Genomic DNA, 6,000 nt, shown 5'->3' on the forward strand with positions numbered 1-6,000 from the left:
TGTCGTCGACCGACTAGAAAAAGCACCGCCGGATATTCGAACTTTGTGTATGCATCGGGAGCACAGCAGTTTGTATCGGCACGTCTTCAGGAGGAATTTAATTACAGCCGTCGATGCCACCGATCTGACGTCTTTAACAATAGACATTTATAAACAGGTTGCCCTGGCCAGCTGCAAACTTGGGTATACCAGCACAGTTTGTGCTACGAGTAACCGAGGTTGATACAACGCATAGCAAACGAAATAGTCCAATTACCTATCATGATAACCAAATTCACAAAGGATTCTGTTTCGAGAACAAGTTGGGCTGCAATCACAGACTGTGCCAAGATGAGGGAGATGAAGTGAAGAAAGGCCCATGAAAAGTTTCTTTGTGGGGCGGGGGGGGGGGGGGTTTGAACAAAGTCATATTCCTGAAGGAAGTCTGAAACTTTAAGTACTCAGTTCATACTGGTCCAAAAATAGTTATTTTGAATTGGTTATTTATTCACCTTCGGTCATAATCCTAGATGACAGGAAATGATATTATTTTGAACCGCAATATTTCATTAAAAAATTGTTTCTTCTGTCAGTGTTGTCATTGGAACTAATTTTGAATAATTGGATAATGAATGTGGGTTTAATCTGCAAAAGTAAGCTCATCTGCTTTTCTTTCTAAGCGATAACCTTGTTTTTATGAGTAATTTCTAATATTGTAAACAGCTGTAAGGCACTTAACACTTTTGTGAAAATTGAAAAATATAAAGATCCGATTATCCCAAATTAGTTCCAATCGTATTCAGTAAATATTGTAGCAGCTTATTCTGTGAACAGAAAACCTCTGACAGTGTGTACATGACATTTTATGTCGCCGATTAAGTCAGAAATTTGTAAATATATTTAACATTGACAATGGTAATCTTGGCATTGCCATGGGAATGCAAACGGATCAGGTGAAACTGTCGAACAACATTTACAATATCACATGTATCACTGGAATTTAATGCAAGTCCAGTACTTTTAAAACGAAGTGGCAGCTTCTAGGTCTTCAAGATTAGAAATGTAATATATGAACTTCCTTTAATTGTCAGTTTTCAACTTGATGGTTCAACTTGGTGGTACAATTCCGTAAATTGCTTCTTTTACAAAAGGTAAAAAAAAAATTGGAAGATTTTCATTTCTGATGATCTAAATAATTCTCTTGAGATCGCAGTGTCTTCATAAGGTCTCCAAAAATTGCAAATTGGTCCGGGATGTTATTTGAACACACTCGTTCAACGAAGAAATAACATCAGTCCAACAGTAGATGAGGGCTTTGTTGAAGATTAAAGATAGTTTTGTTTGACCAGGCCTTTCGAAATAAATTTGATTCAATTTCAATTTTCACGGACACATGTATGTTCTCTGATTGTTCTGACCTCTTTTCTGTTAAATTTCCATACATAAAGAGACTTTAATCATGACTCTGTAAGAAAGAGCATTTTTGACAGTCTAATGAATTTCACGCGATGAAGAAGAAGTCTAGCCTCCGGTATGTTATGAAATAATGTTGTTGCCTTGGTAACGTCAATCTATCGAGTGTGTTATTCATATATATTTGTTTCCGTGACAGCATGTAAAATTTCTAAGTTACCATGATCTTTGTTTTATTAAAAAGTGAATGCGATACAAAAGGGTATAATATCATAATTTCAGTTGTCGATGTCCTCGGGGAGGGAGACATCACATAGTTTCTACTATACCATGGTATAGGGGTTTAACCTTAAACCTTTCTCCCTAATTCCACATTGTTTATTTGTGAACGCAACCTCCGTGGAAGTTCTTTCTTCTTTGTCAATAGAAAGCAGTTAATCATCATCATCAAAACAAGGCGACCGTGTAACGAGGTTGTTGACTTAATCAGAAAATATATTGTCATTTTATAATATCAGTTATATTACATACCATTGAAATGAAATAAACAAAATCATAAAGGAGCGCTGTGAGATTGACGCCGAAAACGTGGTGTGCTTCTATGATAAATGTCACCGGTCGATGGTCTACAGTCCCTCTGATGAAGTAGCTTAGGCGTGCTCAGTAGCATACAAGACAGTTGAGGTTTCATGGTTTCAGTTCGTTTGCACCTTGGTCTTGCGGTTCTTCGCTTTGCAGACGACAGCCATTCCTGGACCGACGGAAATCGGGACACGAAATGTGGCGGGCCGAAATCCACTTGAACGCACAAGTCGACGAAGAACGTGTGCCTTGTTGGTGTCGGGCCGCCTTCACGCTCAGCTACGGGCGTTCCCGTGTCGTCACTGCGACTGATTGTCGAGGCCAAGCCGTGGTACTTGTCTTTTCCGTTGATGTGCTTACATCGTTTCAGTTTGGTGATGTAGGCATTCCGCGGTCTCCACTCGCTTCCGTCGCTTGAGCTACCATCGTCGACGTCCTTCTGGTGAACACATTTGAATTCCAAGTCTAGCAGTGTCAAGTTCGGTAACCCTAGATTCTCATCCGCTCTCTCTTCAGATGGTTTCGTCTCCACTGGCGGTTTATTTTCAAGGGACGGTAACTTTTCTGCCTCAGATGATGTTTTTGTCCCTCTCCTCGTCTTACCTCTGGGCATTTTGGAGTTGTCGGTTGGTATCCCTAAACCAATCGGTTTTCGTGTCACCTGTAACGGCGAATTCTTAGCAGCCAGGTTCAGACTTGGTAGCGTCCCCTCTGCTTCTTTGCGGCGGTTGTTTCGCCACTCCGGGGGCTGTTGCAAAGAAACGTTTCTCATCTCCGTGACCATTGTAGAGTCCCCCCTAGGAAACGAACTAACCCCACTCGATTAAATGTAATCTTTCGATTATAACAACGCACTCCCGGATATTAAGATAAATTGCAATCTCAAATTGAAGATAAAGACACATTTAACGCCTCTGTGCTTCAGTGATAGGCAAACAAATGATATGTTGTTGAATGCACCCATATAGCAACCCTCACCTCAGGCTGATTTTTAATTATTGTAAATCTTGTTTTCAGACCAACTGCCACGGCCACCGTGTGCAATTCTTGAGTCATTTTGAATCGTTTGAAATCCCAAAATGTTGTTGACCTCACGTTTCAGTAAGCCGTACATCAGGTGTTGTATACAAATGTGTGTTCATTGTCTGCTAAAACAATAGTAAGGCGTAACTCTGGCTTCTGGATCTCTGGCTTCGCGCATTTGCCGTCATGATCGACAATGTGAACCATCAGAGCTATACATGTATACTTAGATATTTCAAATGTGAAAGTTACGCTGAATGACGAGGGAATGCAAACAAAACATGTGATGTTTAATTTAAATCAAAACAGGCGTGGACTGATCTTGTATAATGCGCACCAGGCAGATATCCGGACTCTCAAACTTTTACAACACATTCATTCTTGGGTAACCACTTGTGGGGAACTCATTTTAAGAAGTTCATGGAGTAAAAAGAAATCTTCATAAACTTATTTCAGTGAAAATCGAAAATTAAATTGAATATAAAGTGCCGATCAATATTGGGCAATGTTTTTCTCTAGTACCAATTCTCCGGTACTCACTTTGACTCGCCATAAGGAATGTATGGTCAGTATATTACTCATGAATGCAACGGCCAATAGACAGTTTATTTCTTATTGTCTATGCTGTGCCCATGTCAATACTGCGTTCGTATTCCTTCTTGAAGGTAGTATGCGCCTCGAAAGTGAAAGACTTGAACTTTTGCTCATCAAACGTTCCTCAAGGGATCCTTTGACAAGTCTCTTTCGAAGTCAAGAATAAAAATCAGGGGTCACCGTGCAAATTTTGTACTAAAGAAACAAATTACCCAAGATTTGCCGATATTTGAAATTCGAAATGACCGCCATCCCTGTGTTAACTCTATGGAGAAAAATAAAATTTTCGATTTTGGAAACGCTAAGACGATAAAAAGTTTTCTTACACCAAGAGCTTTAAAATGAACCCCCACAAGTTGTAGATCAGAAAACTTGAAAAAGTTTGAGGGTACAAATATCTGTGGCCGAGGCGCATTCTACGTCAGAAATAACAAAGCAAGCTTGACAATTGATTCAGCGTCAACGACGATGAAGCGCGACTCAATACTTACGAGAGCGAGCCCATCGCGAAACGACTTACCATAATTCCTTTCAAAATTTAAATGTATGCTGTCGCGTCTATATTTTTTATCGTAAATTTGTAATTTATGAAATATAAACATTGTAGAGAAAGCATGAAACGGCCAAGTATCATGACGGTTATACAAGGTAGAGACTCCCAGATTCAATAAACATCATTTGGTCGATTCGCACAGATATCGTTCTATCTTGTCCGATTCACTGAACGCTATCAAAGTAATACAAAATTTAATCTGTTCGATTCCTCTCTAATCTAATAATCTGATGTAATCTAATCTGGTGAATACATGAGCATCGCCCAAATACAATGGATTAGTTTTCATCTACCGGCAAAATGACTTTGATCTATCTATCTTTGGAATATCTTGAATCTGAATAACAGAGTTTAGGCGTGAATTACAATACATCACTCCATAATCCCCGTGTAATAAGTTTCCTTTGGGAGTTATCGACCTGGCAACTGTGTACATTGTTTTACCACTGAGGGCGCTATCTATTGGCAGCAGTTAATTTTCTTAGCGGGATTACATCAATGATTGCTATAATAAGGGAAGATAAGAAATTAAGTTCTTCATAGAGTTAAATTACCATTTAATATTATGTAATGCAAATGAAATGTATTTTAACTTAATGAGTATACACTCTGTACTGTGTTTATAAAATGGAAAATAAAGTTAATGATTTGTAGCTAAAGTTTCAAGTCAAGTATTGAAGGTAAAGGGCGCTTTTTGTACCCTTACTTACTATCAAATTAGTGTAAATTATCTCTTTCCTCTTTTGCTTCATGTTACCAAATCATTTTCATTACTCTTGGAAGTTAAACTCTCTTGTATGTTGTTTTGTCGACTTTGCTCTTTTATTGTCATGTCGACGCTAATTTTCATGCCGATTGTGAGTGTATAATGTCTGCTTTCAGGGTTTCATTTCATGAATAAATATTCATTTTTGAAACGAATATGTTATTCCAAACCGCATTTCGTATGTTTGTCCTTGTCTGTCTGTGTGTGCTTCAGTCTGTCTGTCTGATCTTTTTCTGGTTATTCTGTTTGCTGTGTGTCCTAGATTGTATCTTCAAATTAATGTTGTCAGGTTTGCTGTCATCACATTTGGTTATTTTCAGTCTAAATTAGGATAATTTTTAGTTCTATCAACCGTTAAACATCGGCTTTGAAGTCAGTCGTTCGGTCAAAAGCAAACTACTTAAAATTCTTACTTTGGCTACTCGTACTCCACGCACATGGAAGAGAAGGGCGCCACCAAACGCCTCATGTTTGTGTACGTCGCCGAGAGAGTTTACTTATAGGCTTCGGTATCAATGACATATCGATGGAAATACTAAGGGAGCGTTCAGTTATTACGGCCGGGGGTGGGCCGGCAAATTCTTCCTGCGCATCAGTCAAAATAAGTGAACCCCCCTACCCATTGTACCAAAAAATTATTGACCCTCTCCCCTTTCAAGATGACAAAAATTTCATGACCCCCCCCCCCCCATTTGCTTGAGTAAATTAGCTGCACACACAAACACCTCAGGGGTATGGAGCGATAGAATCCCCCCCAAAAAGGGCTTAGATTTTTTCATATGACCTTCCTTACAAACTCAAAAGGTGTTAATGCACAGATTTCCCATTCTGACTTGCTATAATTTTGAAATTACCCCTCAAGGGTTTGGACAGAAATTACTGGGGGATCGCAATATTTTTGCGCAAGCGTGTGTGTACATATTTTGATATTTGGATTTAACTGTTGATAATGTTGATTCACTATACATGGTATACATATATTTTCTCATACATGTATGAGGAACCTATGTAATACTTTCTCAATGCAAAACTATATCTATGCATTTATAGATATTTGATACTTTTCATAAATGTTCTTAAATGAAATAGG

The sequence above is a fragment of the Ptychodera flava genome, chromosome 15, assembly GCF_041260155.1.
Source record: "Ptychodera flava strain L36383 chromosome 15, AS_Pfla_20210202, whole genome shotgun sequence".
NCBI classification, from domain to species: Eukaryota; Metazoa; Hemichordata; class Enteropneusta; family Ptychoderidae; genus Ptychodera; species Ptychodera flava.